Raw genomic sequence first — 9,073 nt, 5'->3', positions numbered from 1 at the left:
CTGCATCCCCCCAGGCATGGAGCTAAAAGCCTGCTAGAAGATGCTGACTTGATTGAAAACTCATTGTTTTCCAGCCCTGCAAGGAAACTACATCTGCAGCTCCTGCAGAAAAGCTGCCTCTCCCCAGGGCTGGGGTCCGCCTTGCAGCTCTGCTCTTTGCAGCCCTGCTCACCGCTGCACAGTGAAAGCCACTTCACTGCGAGCAGGGAAATCACACACACCAAGGGTACAGAGAAGGGAGGGAAGATTAGTCCTTATCTTCCACAAGAAGATTTTCTGCAGTGAAATGGGTACAGCGATGTGCATGCAGAGGTGATCAGTGAGGAGTGTCCTATGCTGAAGGATACCCAGAGGCTGGCAGGGCTGCTGCTGCCAGGCCAGGGTGACACTGCTGGTGGCACAGCCTCCCCTCCCAGCCTTTGCCGTGGGCAGCATGCCACAGCAGCAGCAACACACTCCCCAGCCTCGCAGGCAGAGCTGCACGGCTGCAGCTCACATGCCAGGAGCCACATCCCTCAATGGGCAGAGCTGCGCTACAAACCAGAGCTCAGACAGGGTGGTTTGCAGGAGAGGTGGTCCCTTGGCCAGGGGAGCGGGGAGAGCCCGTGGCACCCTGCGCTCGCTGCACGTCAACGCATCTCGGTGGCCTCAACATGCTGTCCTACTCTGAGCAGACATTGCAGTCAAACCGGGTACCGCGGCCTTGCATAGCCCACTGAGTGCTCTGCTCCCTGACGTTCACAGCCTTCCCCGGGACAGGCAGCGCAGTCAGACCCAGGGGTGAAGGGGTCTGGAACTGGGCCATGTGGAACCTTTTTGGCTGCATGAGGTTAATAAAAGCCTTTTCCAACAAATACAGAATGGCTCCATCAAAGCCTCAGCAAACCCACTGCATCGCTGCCTAGCTGAAATAAATGAAAATCTTCCCAGCTTTCTTTTTGCTGAATATCAAATCTGGGGCTGTGACAAGGGCAGTGATGGGGACAGGATGGATGAAATAATCCTCAAGCCCACAGCATTGCACCCAAGGGCAGCGGGTGCCGATGCAGCTCAGGCAACAGCAGGTGCTATTATAATCAAAAAAGCATCCCATCTTCCCCCATTTCACAGCCAGTTTGCCTTAGAGGAGTCCATGACGATTAGTAATTAGTGAAATTACAGCACAAGAAACTACTCAGCAACCAACAGGAAAGACTTCTAATCAGACCATGTAGAACTATAGGGGTTTATTTGTTTTTGTCTATTTGTTTCAGTCAATAACACTTGCCATTAAATGTTAAATAAAATCCTTCCTTTAAGTAAAACCTCTCCCACAGGAGAAGGACGGTAAAGGAGGGAAGACATGGACCCAGGAGCAAATCCTGTATTTTGCTCCAGGTCAAAGAAAGAGGTTTGTCCTTCCTTGTTCACTTAGTGATGATAAAATAGAAAGCTCATGAATTATGAGTGAGGGTCTCAAGTTTCATGGAAAGCTGCTTTCTAGAGCCGTGTGGCGGGTGTACAATCAATGGGGCTTGGTGCCTCTGGCTCCTGTGGGAGCTGAGCTGGTGGCAGCAGCATTGGTCACCAGGAAGGCATCAGACATGGGGAATTTTACAAGACTAAAATCTCCTTGTGAGTGTAAACTGTCAGGATGTCATTTGGATGAGAATGCTATTTGAATTTTGAACCTGAGAAATTCCACATTAAAAATGGCTTTTGGACAAAAGAAAAACAAAACGGCAAATTCAAATACAAATACTCTTCAGCCTTCCTGAGTTTTACGTGTAACCCCATTGCTGTGGTACCAGATAATGCATAAAACCAGAAGGGAAGGGATCATCTGAATATGGGTAAATCTCAGAGAAGCAGCTGGTTTCACAAGGGCCCGGGAACTAAATCTCAGGGCACTGAACAGCAAGAAAACTTTAGTCAAAATTCTGAGCATCTTCTGGAAGGAGGGATGCAGTCTGGTGTGATCCCTGTCCTGATCCAGACCCAGCAGGGCACCAGCTCTGCTGAGGGAATAAATTAGCTAACATTTAGCCCTGGGAACAAACAGAGAGCACCAGCCTCTCCTGCGCAGCAACCCGCACACAGGGTGCATTCAGCGAAGCAAGGGACTCAGTGCCCTGTGAGCAGACAAAAGAGCATGTGAGATAGCCATGGTGATGGGAAGCAACGGCCAGGGGGTATGCTCAGGCCAGGGAGGGAGGGGAGCATGAAAGCAAAGCCCTCTCCTAGTTGCAACAGGAACACGATCAAACCCAGAGAGAGTCCATGGCACAGATGGGTGAAGGGACAGTGGTAAAGGATGGTTTGAAGACTCAGCTTGGAAGGCCATCACGAGTCAACAGAGAAAAGGTAAAATAAAAAAAGCTATTTCCCTGTTGATGTTGCTTTTCTCTGTAAAACAATGCTTTTCAAAGTGTTTCTTCCCCTCTGATAACAAAGGGAAACATTATACAAGGATTTCCATTCTTATCTAGGGAGCTTCTAGACAGGGTGGCCTTTCCCCTGGCATAGCAAGCTGCCTCTCCAAACTCTTCCTCCTTTAGGAGTAAAAACATTTTTAGGAAAGCAGCTTTTATTCAGTATATCTTCTGTATTTATTTATCTTGGCACTCTTTTTTCAACCTGATGGCACTGCAGAAACACCCATCTCCTCTTAAAGGACCGCTGGGTCTCAGTCATCGTGTGACTTGGGCGCTGGGTCTTTCCCTGTGATGAGCAGCTGAGAGCTGCAAATGTACCTCAGAAAATTGTTAGTGTTGGAACAAATTCTCCACTTGTGCTGAAGTGCCCCTGGCAGACTTATACTAGAAATTGAAATATTCATCACGACAGGCATCCCGAGGCACTGCTGTTGCTGTACCCTCAGACCTCGGAGCATGGCAGGGGCTAGGATGTGACATCTGCGTTCTCTGTACCACAACCTGATGGCAGCAGCTGAGCAGTGTCCCAGTGTCACACCCTGAGCTTCTCTGCAGCCTTCCTTGGGCACTCCAAGGAAGCAAACAGAGACCATCTGTTGTTATCTGCTAACAGCACCCCTCTGTATTTTAAACCATAGTACAGTGATATCATTTTCAAGGTGGCTCAGGCTAAGATGCATGCCCTGAGCTCCCCACATCTGCGGTAAAGTTCAGTTCAAAACTCTGTAGTTTGGACTCATTCATATTTCTGAACCTCAGAAGCTGCACAGCTTGTCCTGTACCAGTGACACACACTGTTAAGATAAGCCCTGACCAATACGCCACCAATATATGAAATTAGATATTTGCCATGGCCTCCTCGCTGGTGGAAGTTACCACTGAGGAGTGTGTTTGGCCCATTAATAACTTCTCTCCAGGCGACTCCATGAAAATTTGGTTGAATTCACCTTCTAGAGTACACCAGGTGATGTGCAGCATGCAGTACGCCTTCTGTCAGCCACGTTTCTTCAGTGTTAGCCCGGGCATAAATTTTGGGTTGTGAACTAGAAGCTTTGGGACTAATTTGTAACTGGACTCGATGATCTTAAGGGTCTTTTCCAACCTAAATGATCCTATGATTGAGGCTGGACTTCCCGTGGATGCTGAGTGTCTGCTACAGGCTGTTGTGGTCCTGGAGAAAGGGAGAGTTGGTAGGAAGAAGGTCAGGTCCTGGTGCACAGGAGGGGTTTGTCAGAGCTCCCTGAAGGGCTCTTTGGAGGCATTTTGGGGCCGATCTGCAAAGAAATGCTTCACTTCAGCCTTCCAAGGAGATCCACATGCTGGGTCCTGTCTCTCTGTACATGAGGCTTTTCAATCAAATGGAGGAGGGGTCTTCTCTCATGTCATGGAAACGTTAATATGCTCAACTCACACTAAATTATTGCAAGTTGCCTTTAGTTTAAAACAAAAGGAAACTGACCAGTGCTTATATTTTCATACCTGACGTTTATTTACGTTGCTTTAGCTCAGATGCAAATAGCAGTTCATAGACTTATGAAGTGAAATATAATGGTCCAGGACAATGAAGAGAAATGAATGCTGGAGAGAGTCTGGAACAGGCACTTCCTGCACTAGGTCAAACAGTCAAACGTTAAAGAAATATCATTTTCCTATCTTTTCTGTGTTAGGTGGACTGCAAGCAGGGGAGGACGCCAGAATCACAGAGCACAGCAGAGAGAATGTTTCTGTATTCTCAATAAGCTGATTAATACAGAGACTTGACCAGCCTAATTCCTGCACATTTAGCTCATTTGGAGAAATAAAAAACAACCACCAACAACCACACAAACACCCCAAATGCAAAAATAATGTCCCGAGACAGAAGAGGATGAAAGAATATGATGAAAAATAAGCCTCCCAAACTTAAACCTTACAAACCAGCCTCCTCTCCGTGAGGAGGGAGGATCCCAAGGTGCAGACCGTCCCCAAACTGGACAGTCCCTGGCTGGGTGCTGCTGCCTTCCCACATTTGCTCACAAGCTGAGAGAGACTGACTGCTCCTTCTTGGTACACGGTCATAACTGCTTTACTGCAGACTCTGCAGCACATTTCAGTTGGAAATACAGTGTATTTCCAAAATGAAATGCAGGCTCCATTTTATTTTTACATTTGTGTATTAGCAACACATTTAGGCCTTGATACCTGTACCAGATTCTTTCCTCTTTACTGCTCCTTTACACATAGCATCCTACTTCTGTTAGAAGCAAAGGTGATTTTTTGCAGTGTCTGGTAGAAGAAGCCTTAAGAAAGTCTTTTGTGCATAGAAAAAGACTTCAGAAAAAAAAATTTATAACCCTAGGACATTAAATATGTACTTTTATCCCCTCAGAAACCACTTTTCAATCAGAAAAAAAACAAATCAGTACCAAAATAGCCTCCATGAGTCACAAAAAAATTATCAAAACTATCAGACAGGGCATTACCAACATAGGTGGTAGCATATTCCCTGGAACATCCATTGTGGAGAACCTTTCAGAGCACGAACAATCAAAACCAGAACAGACAGCCTTGAATGATGCTTTGTAAAAAGCTTAATTGCAATCAGATTGACGTGATGCCAAAGTACTATCAACAATGGGCTGGTAGAGAGCAGGAGTTAAGTGGTGGTGCAACACGAATAATACTGCTTTGATTTCCGTAACACTGTCTGACTGTAAGTTTGTGCAACAGAAAAGCACACAGCTTGGCAAGATTAGTTCCGTTAATACGCTTTACTAACATGGTCCCTAGGAGAGAAGCACAGCATGAAGGCTTGGACCTCGGCATGCGGTGCAGCCCTGTGTGCTGGGACACACCTCACTACGGAGCTGGGCATTAGTCATGCTCAAAACAGTCTTCTTTTGGGTTAAAATACTCAAAGTGTCACCCACCTGAGAAGGCAGGGGGGAGCTACAGGCTCTACCAACTCCTGGGTACTTGGATGATAATGAAAACTGGCAATGTTTAATTTTTCATCCATTTAGTATATTTCTTTCATCAATAAATTCTCCGATAACAGCTGTGCTGTTGTATGTTGTGATGCTGCAAGAGGTTCCCAAGACAATGAAGCTACAGAGCATAATGAATTTTACTAATTTAGCTCTGTTGCCATTCTCCATTGGTGATAAAGCCATGGAGGCTGGCACAGCACTGAAGGAGAGGGAAGCCCGACGGGGCTGTGAATTGTCTGGCATCACCCTGCGGTCTGTGGTCCACCCAAAATCCTGCAAGTCCCCAACATTCACAGCGGGTAAGCTGGGAACCAGAACATGCTGGTGGGGAGATCACTCTCCCAAGCAGTTCTAAGGGAAGCAGCTGCCCTCTACAGGGAGCAGGACCTGGGTTAACTGAGAATTCTTATGAAAATGCAGAAAACAGGCTTCTTCCTAGGGACAAGGATAGCCAAGGCAATCGCTTGGTGGTGTTGAGAAATGCAGGGCTGTGACGGGCAGCGCGTCCCCTCTTCCCCTTCTCTACTGCCCGCCTCACAGGGAGAGGACCTGCACAGAAGGCTTGAAGCCTCCCTGTTTGCAAAGACTTTGCTGAATCTGTGTATCAAAAAATGCATCTTAAAAATGCTATTAATAATAGCAACACTATGTTGGCTGGGCATTGTGAATTGTGTATCACTGTACTGAAGGATTTCTTTCCAGTATATGTACAACTATGGCTTTGACTACTTTTCTATTATTCAGCCCTTGTGGGCTTTTACCCCTTCCCTTGGGAGTCTCCACTCAAGCCGAATAGTCTGCATTGTTAGAAAATGTTTCCTGATATTCAGCCGCTTCTTCCTTCCATTCATGCACAGCAGAATTGCAAGCTCCTGCCTGGTTGTGCCTTCAATTGTTTTAGGTGCTCCAGGCTCCTTTCAAACTCTGAATCTTTTGCCATCAGAACACAGACTATATTCACCAGCTTTTCACGTCCTTTGGGTTTGTTTTGTTGAAACTTAATATACCTCCACTGCCGTGCTCCAAGATGCTGTCCCTGCTACTGCATGGGGAAGTCAGCCAACCCTGGCCTGCAACGTCTGTTGTTCTCTACTTGCTTCATTAACTGCTCTGCAGCAGCTCTTCCTGGCACCATAGCTTCTCATCCTTCCCAGTTCATTTGGTGAAACTCCCTGTACTCCAGTAAAACACCAGCACTCATTGATGCCATGGTATGGTATGCCTACAGCCCCCCCCAGCCTCAGCCCAGGGACGCTGTGCTGTATGAAATCCGGGTACGGTACCTCCTGCTGATACCGAGAGCTGCTGCAGCTCCAGTCACACCTCAAACAGGGCTGTCTCTGCTGAAAACCCCAGGCTTCACCACGCCTGGAATAGGAGCCGTTGGTGGGCTATCACTGGGGTTCAGAAAAAGAAAAAAACAACTCACTTCACCCACTTTTTGTTAAAACCTGCTCTGCTCCCCACCACAGGAAGACAAAGGCAGCCATTTCAGCTTTCCCTTGGCCACGTTCAAACATGATCCTCCACCACGACAGAGGCAATGTCACTTCACTCTGAAATCATCAGCTGGTGCTGGTGGCAGCTTACACGGGCAGCCCAACAGCTTTGCTGGAAGACACCTTCTTCGTTTTCCAGGGGATAAGACTTCAGCGTAACTGGTGCCTCTCGTCAAAACAATGGTATACATTACCACGTGTTTATTAAAGTGGGGACTCTGAAGCATGCAGAACTGAAAAGCAGTCCCTTTGAAGTGGGTAAAAAGAATCAACGAACACAGATCCCACGCCAAATTAGGACAGAGCAAGTTTCTGAACTTATCCTGGAGGAGCGAATAATCAGGTATTTCTTTCTTGCCTGAAGTAACTCCTGGATACAGTTTCTGAAGGGAGACATAATGGGCTAGATTTGGTCGTGCAAAATGGGAAATAGCCTCTAAGTTATGGGGAAAATGACTAATGAGTGGGGAGTCTGCAAAATTAATCCCTTCTCTGTGGCCAGGAAAAATTAAAGACTCTGAAATGACTGAGACACACTTGGAAGGGCCTGACTAAATTACTGCAAAATACGGAAAGCAAAGGCAGAGAGGCATGCTTTGAGGCATGGAGAGGGCACTGTCCAAAAGACTGATATTCTTCTAGCTTGATGATGCTACATAGCAAAGAAAAAGCAAAGCTTTAGGAAAAAATGCGTGGATTGGAGGAATATTCAGGTTCAGGTACTTGGTGCCACCAGAGGTTTCTATTTGCCTGACCCAGCAAACAGTACAATTTTTTTCTTTTATTTTCTACACAATGAAATACGTTTCAGCAGCTCATAACTGGATGCTTTTTCTTCGAGTTAACTGCATTTTATAAAGAAAGGCCCTCAGGACTCATGAGAATGTAAATAGTTGCTATTGGATGAGTCTAAAAATCAGAGAAACAAATCACAGGTTAATCGGTTAGTCCAGTCCTTACCTGGATGGACACAGCAAACTGTGTTCACCAGAAAACTGTCAGCACTGAGAGCAGTGAGGCCTTTCTGAGGACTCAGTCACTCCACTGGCACAAGCAACACTTTCCCCCGCCCCTGAAAAGCTTTGATTTCTATCATTTATTAGCAAAAAGTCCTGTTGGGTAGGAAAGCAATGGAACTTTAAATGCTGGCAAATTAACAAACCAGGGTTTTTAAATGAAGCTTTCTTAAAATTGCAAGGATACTGATTCAATTGCGCACCTGCCTTTTGGTGTGTTGTGTCCATCCCCCCCCTCCTGCAGCATTTAAAATTATTTAAAAAGGGCCTTCTAAATGCATGTTTGAAAAAAACAAACAGGATGAGGCTTTGCATTTCCATTTGATTTAGAAGTGATTTTTTATGGCTTTGTTAGAAAACTCTTCAAAAAGGATTTTAAATGGAAGCACTGACAAACCATTAAGAATTAGTAAACATTGCAGCTTTAGTAAGTGAGCTCCTGAAGGGTTCTGCTACATCTGCTCAGGAATTTTCCTTTAAAATCTTTTCCAGCACAGACTGCGGTTTCTGTAAAGTGACTACTCTTTTTTTTTTTTTCCCCTACCCGCCCCCCCCCCCCCCCCCCCCCCCCCGCCCCAGCAAAATGTCAGCATTATTGATTTTTTTCCTTTAGCTTTCCTGGGGAACATCTAAATGAAATACTCCCTTCTAACAGAATTGAACCTGTTGGTTCAGTCACCCAAATATTTCCTTTGCGGTACCCCAGCCATTAACCTTATTCCAGAGGAGCTGCAGTCCTAAAGCTGGTGCTTTAATAGCATGAGACCTTAGGAAGCTGTGTGCCTCATAGGATGAGCAAATGATACAGGACATGATACGGATGTATTGCAGCCAGCCAAAATTTCTAAATACAACCAAGTTTGTAAGCTCAAAGAGTAGGTATCTTGGCAATGTGGGGTCACCTACTTCTCCAACTAGGGTCCCTAAACCACTCTGGCACCATGAAGCCACTCCTGCATGGTCCATTTTTGTCTCTGCAGCTTAACAGGAGCTTGTTCACAGACTCTTCTCAATAAAAGGCAGGGCTCCACTGGGCCTCAGAACATCTGATATGCACCGCTGTACCAGGATGAGCTAAAGCCATGCAATATTTAGCTACCAAATGACAAATTAAGTCTGCTTTTGCAGGAAAGCAAAGGAAGGAAACAAGCCTTGCCAATGAATAGAGGAGGAAA

Source organism: Falco naumanni, chromosome 14 (assembly GCF_017639655.2).
Source record: "Falco naumanni isolate bFalNau1 chromosome 14, bFalNau1.pat, whole genome shotgun sequence".
Classification (NCBI taxonomy): domain Eukaryota; kingdom Metazoa; phylum Chordata; class Aves; order Falconiformes; family Falconidae; genus Falco; species Falco naumanni.
The sequence above is the reverse complement of the archived record's forward strand: the minus strand, read 5'-3'. Positions refer to the sequence as shown.